Raw genomic sequence first — 14853 nt, 5'->3', positions numbered from 1 at the left:
ATTAAAGGAAAATAATAAACGATCAGGGGTGGAAAGGTATTACCTCCATGTGTGAAGGCCAAGTTGTTCGCGACCATATCGATAGTCAGAAAGTACTCCAGATGGTACTTTCCCACGTTGGATATGAAAGTAGTATCACTCAGGAAAGTGCGCGTCATTTCCTGGTGGCAGAAATGGAAGAACCCCGTGTTTTCTTGGTTGGGGTTGGATTTTAGGTCATACAGGTAGTTGACCTCGTGTGGTGTGGGGACCGGCCACTTCTTATGACTATAAAGGATATAGAGTGCAGAGAGAATTCTATATCCATTTGGGGTTATTTGAAAAGGAGCGACCCCAAAATAATTGGCCACTCCTTGGAAGAAAGGATGAAGAGGCAGGACCGCTCCTGCCTCGATGTGATACCTCGACCAGGCACTGTACGTGCCTCCAAGCATATTCACCCTTTGGTCTCTGGTGGGATGGACTAGGGTTACCCCAGGAAGCTCGTACTTCTTGATATAGTTGGCAATCATCCTAATCGTTACTCGACTAGGAGGGGTGACATACCATTCGACATCTGGTCGAATGACGTTTCTGAGTTGGGCTTGAACTTGGATTCCTGGCTTGGGAGTACTCTCTGCTCTACCGCTAGTCAAGGGAGTTTCCGCATGAGGGGCAGAATGGTTTTCAGAAGGTTTTGATGGCTTCTTTTTCTAGGCAGTGAATTTTACTCTACCCATGGTTGAAGGGTTCGACTGAGGTCTGTTAGGTGGAATTCGAGAAAAAGGGATTTCCGGAATGAGTAATGACGGCTGTTCTTCGTCCATGAGCAGTTGGGCGAGCAAGTCTTCGTCAATTGGTCTCTCACCTCCCCACAGATCTTGCATGAAAATCTAGAAATAGAAAAGGGGAGATGAGAACTTGGAGCCTAAAAACTTGTGTTGAAAGTGGGAATAACACCGCTCGCGTATAGAAGTTAAGCTTTTATACGGCCAACAACATTCTAGCAAAAACACTAAGTTTCTTAAGAGCAATTTGAAAAACGAATTAAAAAGCGGAAGTAAAAAGCTTTTTAGAGAAAACTTTTTCGACTCCGAGAGGGCGGGAAAAACCCAGTTTTTCAACTAGCTTAAAAATCGAATTTTTACTTCGATTTTACACCCTAAATCTACAATCTCGACTACCAAACTAACTCCTAACTCCTATGAAATGTTATTTCACTACCCTATCAAGCATCGATAAACATGCCCATTTACCCCAAGCCAGTTTCGGTCAAGAATAGCCAATAACAGCCAAGAACTCCGATACGAAACGAATAAAAAATGATTTTGCATGGCAACTCAAACGACTAAAAGGTTCGTAAAACTTACTTGGATGAAAGGTGGAGTATGAACACGAAAGGTTTAAGCGTCTGAACGGAAGTTCCTTAGGTCAGCAGCAGGAGTTTCTGGGATTTTCTTGGCTCTAATGGTCGAAGTTCTTTAGAGTTCTTAAAGAAGAGAAGGCCAGTGAAAAGTAAAAAGTGAAAATGTGAATTTAGGTTATTATTTATAGTGATTGCGACACCATAAAAGAAGTAATCATGAGATTACTTTTTTCGAAGTATGGGGAAGTGTAATAGCTGTCAGACAAGTTTTTGGAAAACCAAAAAGACTTGATTGGACATGATTGGTTACTTTTTTCGTGAAGGCATGGGAGGCTCTGACAGATTTGGTGGGGTAAGCGAAGAGTCAGTTTCCTAAGTTTACTTTATGCTGGTCGCAGTAAAGTAAACTTGGGGAGCAAATGTTCACCCAAAAACGACTGTCGATGACGTGGCGAGGATTTATCACACGTGGTTGACACGTGGCAGAGTCAGAATAAGGCGGTGTTGTTCGATTATCAACCAGCTATACATCACTTCGTCAAGCCTGGCTATTAGATACGACCAGGCTGGTCGTATGATTCGGTTTATTTCCTTAAAAGATTGTTATCTTGTAATGACTACATGGATTATTTCATCTTTATTGCCTTGATACACGGATATTAAGGATAGTTAAGGCCCATTGGCCCATGTAACCCCCCTTGCGCCTATAAATATGCATGAAATAGCTCAAGGAGGGGATTTTTGCTTGGAAGCTTTTTTCTGGATATTGAAAGAGAGAGCATATAGTGCAATTATCTATCATCTTGTTGTAGTTCTCCCAAGGTTTGTGAAACTCAAGAACCCTTGTTCTTTGTTCACGACATTGGGACTCGATATTAACAATAACACTAAGTGGATGTAGGTCATTACAATTCATTGGGGCCGAACCACTATGTACGCCCTAATTTTCCACGGGCTATTAGCGAGCTGAGATATGGCATAATTATATCAGCCACGTGGACACCACGTAGCTGGAGCTGCTGCTGCCAGGTCCTACCTCTTTAGCTCGAGGTAGCCAAAGGTTTATCAAGATTATTCAAGGGCCGAGTCAGAAATATGAAGACCACGGGTCAAGAAGGCATCCAGCTCGAGGCACGAGCTGGAGTTGGAAGCTATGACCCTTTATAAAGTCAACCACACAATATAAACGTGCATATATCAGACATCACGTGTCTGATATATCCCTGAATTCTCGGACACGCAGCAAGAACGTGCGTGTCCAGGCACCCACGGCTGGGTTGGGCCGTACGACCCATTATCCCCCTTACCTATTGATTAGACCACACTTCATTTGTCAGGTTTTAGGAATTAATCATGAATGTCACAGAAGTGACATGATGGGTCAGAAGGTCACGGGATGACCGCCCTTACCAACTCCCAAGTGCCCTCTCCTATAAATATGGAGATCCTGGGAGTTGCAAGGGGTTGGATTCTATTGTGTAACGAAATACCCTATAAAGAATATCTGAAATATAGCAATAATATTGGCTGGTGGAGTAGAAGGATTTTAACCTTTGAACCACCTAAAAACGTATTTGTGTCATCGGTCCATTTTAAGATCATTCATCTGTTTCAGTTCATTATTCAGCACTAATCCCTTTCTCTTATTTTCTTAATTACCCGTTGGTGAAGAACCGCGTCAACACACTATAAATCGTTTGTGTTTAATCTTTAACGTTAGATTAAACTCTTAATTGTCATCTCATTTCCTGTCGTATTTTTGACTCGGTGTCATTGGCCAAATCGAGGGTCAATAATTTCAATTAGTGCAAGAGGGCGTTTGTTGGGGTTTTATGCCCTAATTAAAACCCAATTTCTTTGTAATCTCATTTATTATCAATAAAAGAATAAAAATCATTTTTTGACTTGGTCAATCACTGATGACTCTACAAATTAGAGTTATTTTACCATATTTTATATGCTAATTGTTGCTTAGTTCTTGAGTTTTTAATTAACTTATTAAGTTTTTAAGTAATTTTAAATTTATTAGTCTTATTTTAATTTTATAAAATTTTGTGTGTTTTTATAGGTATTTTGTTATAAAATATTGTAGTTAATTATTTGAATTAATGTTGTTTAGTTTGAGGTATAAAAAAATGTTGTTTTAATGAAACTAAATGTTCAATTAAATTAAGTCTTAATTAATATTTTCAATGAACTAAACTAATATGATTTATGTTATAATTGAAAATATTTGAATTTGATTTAATTTATGTTTTTTTTGTTAGGGATTTTGGTGTAATTTTGCTCTTGAAAAGCAAGAAAAATAAAGATAAAGAGTGGCATTTTTGCTGAAAAAGAGATGGATAATGGCATTTTTGAAGTTTGTTTAGCCAACCCAAGCCTGGCCCAAGGCCCAAGCCCACGCTAGAAGCTCCCATGTGTCTTCAGCCTTCATCAAGTCACCAAGCATCTCCTCATATGCATATATGCATTTGCCACCTGTCCAAGAAGCTCCTCCCATTTCGTATATATGCATATATGCATTTAGTCATCAATCAGCCACATCTCCTCATATGCATATATGCATTTGCCACCTTGGGCCTTGCCTTCAACCCAGCCCAAAACCGTGGGCTTGCCTCCTTCACCATTCAGCCATGCACCACTTCAGCCCATTCGGCCCAAGCCAGCTCCCAACGCCGCCTGCCACATCTGCCAGCAACAACCCAGCCCCTTCTTGAGCCCATCAAGTTGTACAATGTCCCCTATGTCTAAAATGCCACTTTTTACCCATTTTTCTACACACTTTTTACCCCAAAATCATCATCACTCCTATAATTTACCCCTATTTACCATATTATTATTAATTTAATCAATTTACTTAATTTAAATTGATTATTTTAATAATCTCATTTTGGCTATAAATAAGGGTTTTGAAGACCATTTTTGGGGTGCTTAATGTTTTTGGTTACCATCTTTTTCTCTCATTTTCTCTCTACCATTCTCTCTTCCATTTGGGTTTTTCAAGAGCATTTTGCAAGTATGTATGTCTTTTATTTTGTAATTTCTACTCTAGTTATGTGCTTCTAATCTTTTTCATAAGATTATTAAGATCATGATGAAGCAACTTGTAACTAGGTAATATTTATGTTGTATGTTGATTTCCCTTGTAATACAACAAAGTTTATGGATTTTTCTTCTACATATATTTCTTTCATCTTAAATATCTTGTATTTTAGATTCTTAGAACATATTTACACTTTGTTCTTCATTAGTGCATAAACATAATATTCTTTGTGTAAGATGTGTCATTAAATTGTACACATCCATGCTTAGAACAAAAATATTATGTTTTGCCTTATGAATAATGTTCATTGATTTATTTGTTATTTCATTAGATTGATTTACACTAAATGCTTTGAAATTATAATTTTGAAAAGTGAAGAAAAATCCTATCTTTTTATAAGAAAATTGTGCTTAAAATTATAAATATTTTTGGAAAGTGATAGTTTAAATTATTTTAACTATCACTAAAACTTGGGAATCAATATACTAATAAATATTATTAAACTTACATTTTGTGGATTCTAGTATCTTAATAATCTTTTCTTTTAATACTTATTTTCAACTCACTATTGGTTTATTTTCATTATCTTAAATAGCTTTATTTTTCAATCTTTTATTTTATGTTCATTAAAACTTATCAATCTTTGGAACTAGGTTAGAATTTATTACTTTTGATTTAAAATAGTTTCATTTTCGATTTTAGACAACTCCTTTGGGTTCGACATCCTTGCTTACGATCACTATTCTATATGGACGATTCGTGCGCTTGCGATATATAAATTTTTAAACATACCCGTTTTGGGTCCATCAATCACTTTGCTCATATGTTTTATTTTCATGATTATTTGTTTAATATAAAATTATATTAAATCCCAAGTATATAGTTAATCGTATTTATAGTGACGTAATCACAGTGGAATATAAATATGATTATATGTTCAAAATAAGTTAGTCCTAAGATTAGTCAGTGCATAGGATTTACACTGACTTGCCAATCTACGATATCATCCACTTACACATTGTGGTGTTATATTCTTTCCAAAACATTAGCAAAGTAGATAAGATCAGATGTATTTGTTACATCGGACATGACCGATATTGACAGTTGATAAGATAAGTAACATACCGTTATTCAAATCATATCATATAGTTGATCATAGGTCAATTCAATCTTAATTCTGAGCGGTTAGTATTCTAATTGATTTTATTATTTGAGTTCTTTGACTTGTTCGTTACCAGCTTACCCTACAGACTAGCCCATACTTACATCTTGGGAACTCGCTAGTATAATTGAGTGGGAGTGTTAATCATAGATATCAACATCTATAGCTTCTGGCGAAGAAGTGAAACGATGGTTTCCTTTTAGTTTGGTTCAAGGTGGTAAATGATAGAGATGTCATTTTAGTAATTAATATTAGTTTACTGAAATATCATTTACAAGGAAGTAAGTGTTTTAAGGATAAAATACAATGATGGGTAAAATGGTATTTTAGTCCTATCTCATTGTAGAACATCTATAGAGGATTGAGTGACAATTGTGGTTGTAACAATGGATAATTTATAGCGTATTTATATTTGTTATAGAGCGTTCTATGAATTCAAGAGTGCAATTCCGAGTCTATAGTGGAGTCACGATGAATTAATAAGTTAGTAAATTTATTTGTTAGATTTATGATAACGTATTGGAGCTTGATTTCATAGGCCCATGGTCCCCATTGTACCTTGGATAAAATCGTCTAGATATTCTCAATTAATTTATTTAATTATCAATTAGAATTATCAAAGTTGACTAGGTAAATTTTGAATAGTTTCACAGAGTTATGTAATTTTGAGAAGAAAATAGACATTAGGGCAGATTTATTAATTTAGATAAATTGCTATCTATATTAATAAATAAGTTTAAATCAAGGTTCAAATTATAAATAATTAATTTGATAAAGGATTTAAATAATTAAATCAATAGAAAATAATACAGTCCTTGATTTTAAGTCCAATGGACTTATAATCAAATGGGAAATTTTGGGCCTAAAGCCCAAGATAATTTTGACCTAGGACTTCAAATTGGCTATTGTTTTATTGATTTTTTTAATTAAATTAAATGACCTAATTGAGTCTATAAAAGGAGTGCTTAGTGAGAGTTGAAAACATAAGTCTAAACACAAGTTCAGAAGTTAGATTTTCTGATAGGTTTTAGATTCTCTCTTAACACAAGTCCTTTTCTAAGCCTCTTTATTATTTTTTTCTTCTTCTCTCTGTATTATCTCATGTTTTGATAATTTCCCACTCTAGTCTAGGGGATTCTAAGGATACTTTGGAAGACTATGGAGAAGTTAGAAGAACGGTTCAGTTTCTTAATAATACTCTGCGACAGAAAGGATATAATGGTTAAAGAAACTGAAGGAATGACTCATTCATTTTGCTGCATATACTGTAAGTATTCTTAGCATTGTTTCTCTTTGAATTTAATTTTAGAAACAAGTTCTAGGTATCTCATATTAATTTGTTTAATATTAGATCTAAATGAAAATAAATAAAGATCATGTATAAGCTTCCCAACAGTTATAGCCTTTTGGTATTCCTGAGTGGAAGTTGGAGGACATCACTATGGATTTTGTAGGGGGCTTGCCTAGAATAGTGGTGCAGCATGACTTGGTATGGGTGATTGTAGACAGGTATTCAAAGTCAGTTGTGAGAATAAACTTTACAGTGGACTAGTATGCAGAATTGTACGTGAGGGAGATCGTACTTCTCTATGGGGTTCCGAAATCCATTGTGTCAGATCGGGATCCCATTTTTACCTCCATGTTTTTGGGAAGACTGAAGAAGGCTACGGGAACTCAGCTGAAGTTTAGTACAACTTATCAGCTTCAAACAGACGGGCGGTCTGAGAGGACGATTCAGATACTAGAGGAAATGCTTAGGGCATGTGTACAAGATTTCAAGGGATTCTGGACGAAGTTTCTTCCATTGGTTGAGTTTTCATACAATACCAGTTATCAATCAACGAAAGGAGTAGCTCCATATGAGATGTTGTATGACAGAAAATGTATTTCACCCGTTCATTAGAATGAAATGGGAGAGACGAAGTATTTAGGTCCTGAGATGGTTTAGAGAACTAGTGAGGCTATTAAGAAGATCAGATATCCAATGTTTGCCTCACAGAGTAGACAGAAAAACTATGTCGACCCTAAGCGTAGGAACGTGTAGTTCCAGGTAAGGGACCACATATTTCTGCTAGTTTCACCACTGCGGGGAGTAAAAAGGTTTGGAAGAAAGACTAAGTTGAGCCCTAGGTTAGGACCTTTTGAGATCTTGGAAAGGGTTGGGTAGGTAGCCTATAGATTGGCTTTGCCCCCGTCATTATCAAGAGTTCATGGTGTGTTTCACGTCTCAATGCTTCGGAAGTATGTGTCAGACTCGACCCATGTGTTGTATTATAAGGATCTACAGATAGAGACAAACTTGTCTTATGAGGAGCAACCAGTTCAGATCCTAGATAGAAAGGACAAAGTTCTGTGGAACAAGACGATTTCTCTAGTTAAAGTTCTATGGAGAAACAACAAGGTCGAGGAAGCAACCTGGGAGCTAGAATTAGATATGTAGGATCAGCATCCTGAGCCATTCAGGTAAATTTTGAGGACGAAATTTTCATTAGGAGGGGATAGTTGTAACGTCCCAAATATGCTAATAAGGTTTAGTGGCTTGATTAACATGCTGGGAGGGAAAAAATGGATTTATATGTGAATTTAATTGAATATATGTGTGATTATGTGAAATATATGAGTTGTATTATAATATGACTATTTATGCATGTTTATGTGTATTAAATGTGATTGTAGGCCCGTTTTGGTGAAAAATGACATTTTCGTAATTTTGACCCGTAGATGGTATAATTGTAATTATATATGCTTTGTGAGTGGGACCACATTATTATGTGGATATATTTGAGATGTGTGGCACGAGGCGATCCTAGTGAGCAATTTGGCAGAAAAGTCGCAACAACGACTCATACCCGACTCGGGGTGAGCCAAAGGGTTTTTTAGTAACTTGGTGAATTACCGGGGATATAGAGTATGAGTTATAATTGGGGGGAAATATTAGTGTTTCGAAGATTAGTGGGATTAATTGATAATTTTAAATAAAATTTGAGGTTTAGCAGGAAAATGGTGGCAAAAGACGATTTTTCCCTTGAGGGCATTAAAGGATTAAGGCTTGACCAAAAGGTATTTTGGTTTTTTCATGCAGCTGCTCGACTGCCACGACTGAGGATTCAAAGAGGGACTAGAGGCAAACCCTAATTTTGCCGCTTAGGCCGACTTATGTTGTAGCTACCCTTTGGAATTGTAAATGACTTTTTAAATAATTATTTTGGGATCCCATGTATGAACTTAAACTTTTAAACGAAATAACTATTCTTATGATTAAATTTTTTAAACCCTAATCTGTTAATTACTTTTAGTTACACATTTATGTCCAAATGACTTGATTAGCAAGTCCGTCACTATTTAAAATACACAGTGTAATGGTCTTGGCTATCCAATGCATTATAGAACTAGTTTGGGCTTGGATAACCTAAGTCGAGAGCTAATTGTCTTGACATAATCCATGAAACCCCAACATATATCAGTTACATCTCTAAATGACCCTACTTGTATTTTACAATAATACTAAATACATAAACACAAAGTTGTATATTAGAGGACAAATAGGATCTTCCCCAAAACTATATATGGTCTTATATATGGAAGCATGCCCCTTTTGTTGCATTTTGTTCATTTTTTGAACAGTTTGTTGATGTGATCTCAAGTCACATGCATAATTACAGTACAAGATCTATTTAACTAACTAAAGAATTCCAAGAATTCATTAAGGAACTCCAGAAAAGTCACAAAATCTTATAAGGAATACAGTTCACAAGCTAGCGAAGCTTATAAGGAATCATCAACCTGAGATCCTTATATTGTCTAAAAAATAAAATAAGGAAAGACTGGTATGTCAACTTGATTAATCACTTCCATTTCTATGATTTCTATAATGTGGAGCTGGGTGGTATGTCAGGGAGATTTGCTTTGTGTTGGAAGATGTGTGTAAAGCTGACTGTTTTAATGAATGATAGGAATGTCATAGCAACCACAATAGCTTCTAGTCCAATTGAATTTGAGTGGAACTTGTATGCCATATATGGGCCCTCGTCTTTGGTAGGTAAGAAGGCTTTCTGGAACAAGATGAGCCAAGAATTAGAAGGGTGTACAAAATCGATTATCCTTATGGGAGACCTTAACGAAACTCTAAAATACTCTGAGTGCCTCAACTATTCGAAAAAAGGTAATACTTCCCAATATTCTTTTGACTGGAAGCGCATGGTTTATAGAGTGGGGTTCCTTGACCTTGGATGTCACGGGACCCCTTTAACATGGAGAAGGAAACAGGCAGATCACACGTGTCTTGCTACTTTGAAAAGAGCTAGACTTGATAGATGTCTAGCTAACCCCACTTGGAGAATCAAGTTCCCGAGAGCCACAGTCATGAACATAGCCACTTTGACTTCGAGCCATAACCCCATTCTAATGGACACATATGGTGACAAGGATCTCCAAAAGAGACAATTTAGATATGAAAATATGTTATGAGGGACAAACGGGCCTGGAGTTCAGTCCATTTTTTGGATCCAATCATAAACTTTCAAGAAAAGTTGAGGCAAACGCGAAAGCAACTGTACTGGTGGAATAAGACTCAATTCAGATCACTCAGAAATCAAATAGAGGAGGCAAAAAGAGAGTGGTTCAAGCTAAACTATCGATGATTCCTAATGTACACCGGGAAATAGAAGCCAAAGCGGAACTAAATGAAGCTCTATGGAGGGAAGAATTTTTTTGGAGATAGAATTCAAGAATATCCTGGCTTAAGGATGGAGATGGAAGTACTAAATTCTTCCATATGTCTACCATGATAAGAAGAAGAAGGAACCACTTTAGTGCGATAAAAAACAAGGAGGGAACCTAGGTGTAGAACATAAAAGAAATTGGCGAGTGCATCTTACAAAGGTTCCAAGAAGTATTCAAGGCAGAACCCATCCATGGGCATCATGAGTTACATCATTTTATTCAATGCCAAATTTCGGAGGCCTAGAATGAGTTCCTTTCATCCATACCAACTGCGGATGAAATCTGCCAAGCTCTTCAACAGATAGATCCCAACAAGGCATCAAGTCTAGATGGCATGCCAGGTTCCTTCTACATGCACCATTGGCATACCATTCTCAACGAAGTTATTTATATGGTCACTTCATTCTTCAGAACTTTTGAAATTCCATGTGCCCTCAACACAGCCAATGTAGTTCCAATTTTGAAAAAGGAGAATGAAGTTGGAGTGAATGACTTCAGGCCACAATAGCTCTGTGTACTGTGGCATACAAAATCATTTCAAAGATCATATACAACTGTTTGATGCCAGTATTACCTAGGCTAATTTGAGCGATGCAATCTGCTTTCCTCAAAGGCAGGGTCATACAAGATAATAACATGATGGTGAGGAAGATCATCCACACAATGAACTCTAGAAGGGAAAAAACAGGGTTCATGCTTGTAAAACTCGACATGGAGAAAAACTATAACAAGATTGATTGGAGTTTCATTAAAAGGGTCTTACAATGCTTGGGCTTTGCAGAGACCTTCATTCACTAGATTATGCAATATATTACGACATCCAGGTTGTCTATCTTGTTGAATGGGAGTTTGTGTGGGTCCCTCACCCCGAAAAAGGTCCTCAGACAAGGTGATTCGTTGTCCCCAACGCTATTTATCCTAGTAGCAGAAGCTCTTTTGAGACTCCTTTTCATAGAATAGGAGAACTTGAATCTGAAGGGAAACCAGATTGCTAGAGGAGGAAGCCCAATTAGTCATTTGATGTTTGTTGACAATGTCATGTTGTTTGGGAAAGACACCAAAAAATAGGCAAAGTGTTTGAAATGATACTGTGAGTAGTTAGGTGAGAAGTTCAACATGGAGAAATATGCAGTAGTTTTTTTCAAAAAGGGTCCCAAATGGACAAGAAATCAAACTAGCACAAAAGCTCGGGGTCCCTAGACTAAAAAAGGACTCCATCCACCTTGGTCTTCGGGTAATCAACACCAAGAGGAAAGTAGAAGATTGGAGATTCATAGTTGATAGAGTCAAGGCTAGAGTCCAAGGGTGGAAAACAAAATTACTCTCCAAAGTGGGAATGGCAACCTTGATCCAAACAGTGGGTGCTTCGTTGATGGCTTATGCAACAGCTACTGGCCCGTTGCCGATTTCTACAATGGAGGAAGTCGATAAGACCTTGAGGTCCTTTTGGTGGGGGGACACTGAAGGGAAGAATAAACTACATACGATTGCTTGGACAGAGTTATGCAAACCCAAAGAATTAGGTGGGCTGGGATTTAGATCCACTAATTCAATCAATGATGTTTTCATGATAAAAAGGGGATGGGAACTAGTTTGTGGGACCAAAAGCCTTTGGCATAATCAAATTGGAGCCAAATACATAAATGGAAATCATGAGATGATTCCCTTATGTGGAAAGCAATATTGAAGGGGAGAGAGCTCCTTAACAAAGGTCTTTGTAGGTGTATCGAGAACGGAAAAACGACATCAATATGGTTTGATAATTGGGTTCCTGGAGAGGAATGCAACCTCCACCTCTCAGAGACGAAACAAAAGGTGTCAGCTGGGTTAGTGATTTCATTTGTAATGTTGAATGGAATTATCATAAACTAAGACAATGGTATCCTGAAGAGACAATAAGAAGAATCATCAATATTGACCTTCATAGGGATGACAAGGAAGACTGCTGGCTTTGGGACATGGACAACTCGGGTAAATTTAGTATCAAAATAGCGATTGCTACACCATACTATCAACAAACTAGAAATCCTATATGGATGTGGATTTGGAGTAGCAAGATTGATAGTAGGTATAAACTTCTTTGGTGGAAGATTGTTAGCGGAGCCTTAACAACGAAGGAGAAACTGGCGGTGGTCATGGATATTGGAAGTACTAATTGTATAATGTGCTCTAGAGCTATGGTAACTACCTTACATCTTTTCTGGACCTGCCCTTTTGCTTCAAGCCTTTTGCTCATTAATGTGTAGCGTTTAAAACTGAGGTTGTGAGAATGAACACTTGGGGGAGTGGTTTAGTATTTTCAGAGATGATTCAGGGTGACCATTTGGCCTATGCATAAATGATTTTTTGCTCCATACTTCAATACTAGTTGAAATGGTTTGAAAGGAGAGAAATGGGATAATCCATGGATCCGAACACCAGCATTTTCAGCTACTATGCAATAGGTTCAAGTCTAAAATCAGCGAATGGAAAATGGCCAAGGAAGAAGTAATGATAAGACAATCTAGATGGATCCCACCACCTCCGAGTTGGACATGTTTCATTACTAATGTATTAATCAATAACATGGGATCAACACTGGCTGCCATTGGGAGATCTTTGGAAGGAAAGGTATTATCACTGGTAATGAATAGAGTTCCCCAATCAGATCCAAAACTAGCGGAAGCGAAGGCCCTGGTGCTAGCTGCGAAACAAGCTGCAAATATCAATAGCTTGTGTAACATTTTCCAAAGTCGCAGCATATGGGCGGTGGAGTCTATATACTCATTGGGACCTTGTCAAGCCATGACACTTGAAGCATGTAGAGATGAGTTTGCTGCTATATGCAACCGATTTATGTGATGGGAGGTGGAGAAAATCCCAAGAGTAGTGAATTTTGCTGCTCACAATGTGGCTAAATTTGCTCATGGCCGACACATGGTAGGTGACTTAGACTGGAGCAAGTGGCAAATGGATCTCTTCGATGATTACAAGCCATTCCATTCCCCATAGGTGACTAAGATCTCTTTGTGCTTGGGTGCAATTGCATGTCTCTCGCCCTAGTTTAGTTTTTTGTGTCTTTCAATGGTTTTTTCTGTATTAGTTACTGGATGGTTATGGTGATTGTTTGACTTTGTTGCATTTTTTTTTCTGTAGCGTTGGTTCTGGCCTTTGTTGTATTTGCTTTTTGTTTGTTTAGTTGTCATGCTGACTAGTAGTAATTTCTAGACTTGCATCCAGTAAGTTCGCTGGTTTGGTGTTGTCCCTTCAGAACATGTTGTATCAGTTTGAACCTATTTTGATTTTTTCAATGAATTGTGCCCCTTTTAAGGGGCTAATTCCAACAAAAAAAAATTAGTTGAAATTGAGTTTATTGGTACTAAACATACAAACATTAGTTCTAAGAGTGCAAATATATATTCCAAGAATTTGTCATTAGACCACTATCTATACATGTATTTTTTGTCTGGACTCTCGAATCGCGCCACATCAGTACTGCATCAACAAACTGTTTTAAAAAATGGTCGGAATACAATAAAAGGAGGACATTTTATGGTTTCTATGATTCTAGAGAATTTTTGTAATAATTTCATTTGTTTTTATTTGATTTATTTGCTATAAAAACAAAATTAAGTAGACATCAAATAAAAAAAAATTAAGTACACTTCATTTTCCCTAATTATGTTAAGACATTATCAATAATGATGTTCAGTGAATTAAGGTTGAACACGTTCATAGAAATCTCATCAAATTGGGTAACATCACTTCACTGAAGCTTTGATGGAAGGCTTGATCCCTATGCTTGATAGTTATTCAATACTCTACACCATCTATAGAAAGTAACAATAAGTCTAGAACAACCAAGCACAGAGAGAACAATAGTGAGAAACTAAAGACTTAAGTTTTTTCAGAACAATGGTCGGAGTTATGTTTCTTGGGTCATTTCATTTTGAATTCTATTGTATATTTATTCTGTACACAAGATCTGTCTTAAAGGCTAACAATTTTTGCTACTTAAAAAAGTTCGGAAGGCAAAATTCTAGAAGAGCCAGTATGGGAGAAAAAATTATATTAGTCCTGTATTAGATGAAGATGACTTGGTGCATGTTGTGTTCATTAATGCCCAAATACTCCCATGTTTTTTGTTGGTTGGACCAAGTTGAAGAAAAAAACTGTGGTTGATGTGATGATTCATAAAATGGTTTTAGGAGAAGAAAGTAGTTGAGAAATTAATAGTATCATTATCCATGATGATGCTTGAAATTAATTATAGCTATATGTATATGTGTATATATATATATATATAAAAGAATATATTCATTTGGTATCTTGTGTTTTTGTAAAGTATTGTTTTGGTATCCTGTTTTTTCAATAATGCTCATATGGTACTTTATATTTTAAAATCATACTTGTTTGGTACCTTAGGCTCTGATTTGAAAAATAAAATTTTACCAATATGACCAAATTGTCATCAGTTAAATATAATTAAGTAATTAAATTTGAATTTAGAACTCGTATAATTGAGACCAGTTTGATTAAATTAGAAATTTTTTTATCAATTAAATTTGAGTTTAGGGTACCAAATATGTATAATCTCAA

Source organism: Humulus lupulus, chromosome 9 (genome assembly GCF_963169125.1).
Source record: "Humulus lupulus chromosome 9, drHumLupu1.1, whole genome shotgun sequence".
NCBI classification, from domain to species: Eukaryota; Viridiplantae; Streptophyta; class Magnoliopsida; order Rosales; family Cannabaceae; genus Humulus; species Humulus lupulus.
The sequence above is the reverse complement of the archived record's forward strand: the minus strand, read 5'-3'. Positions refer to the sequence as shown.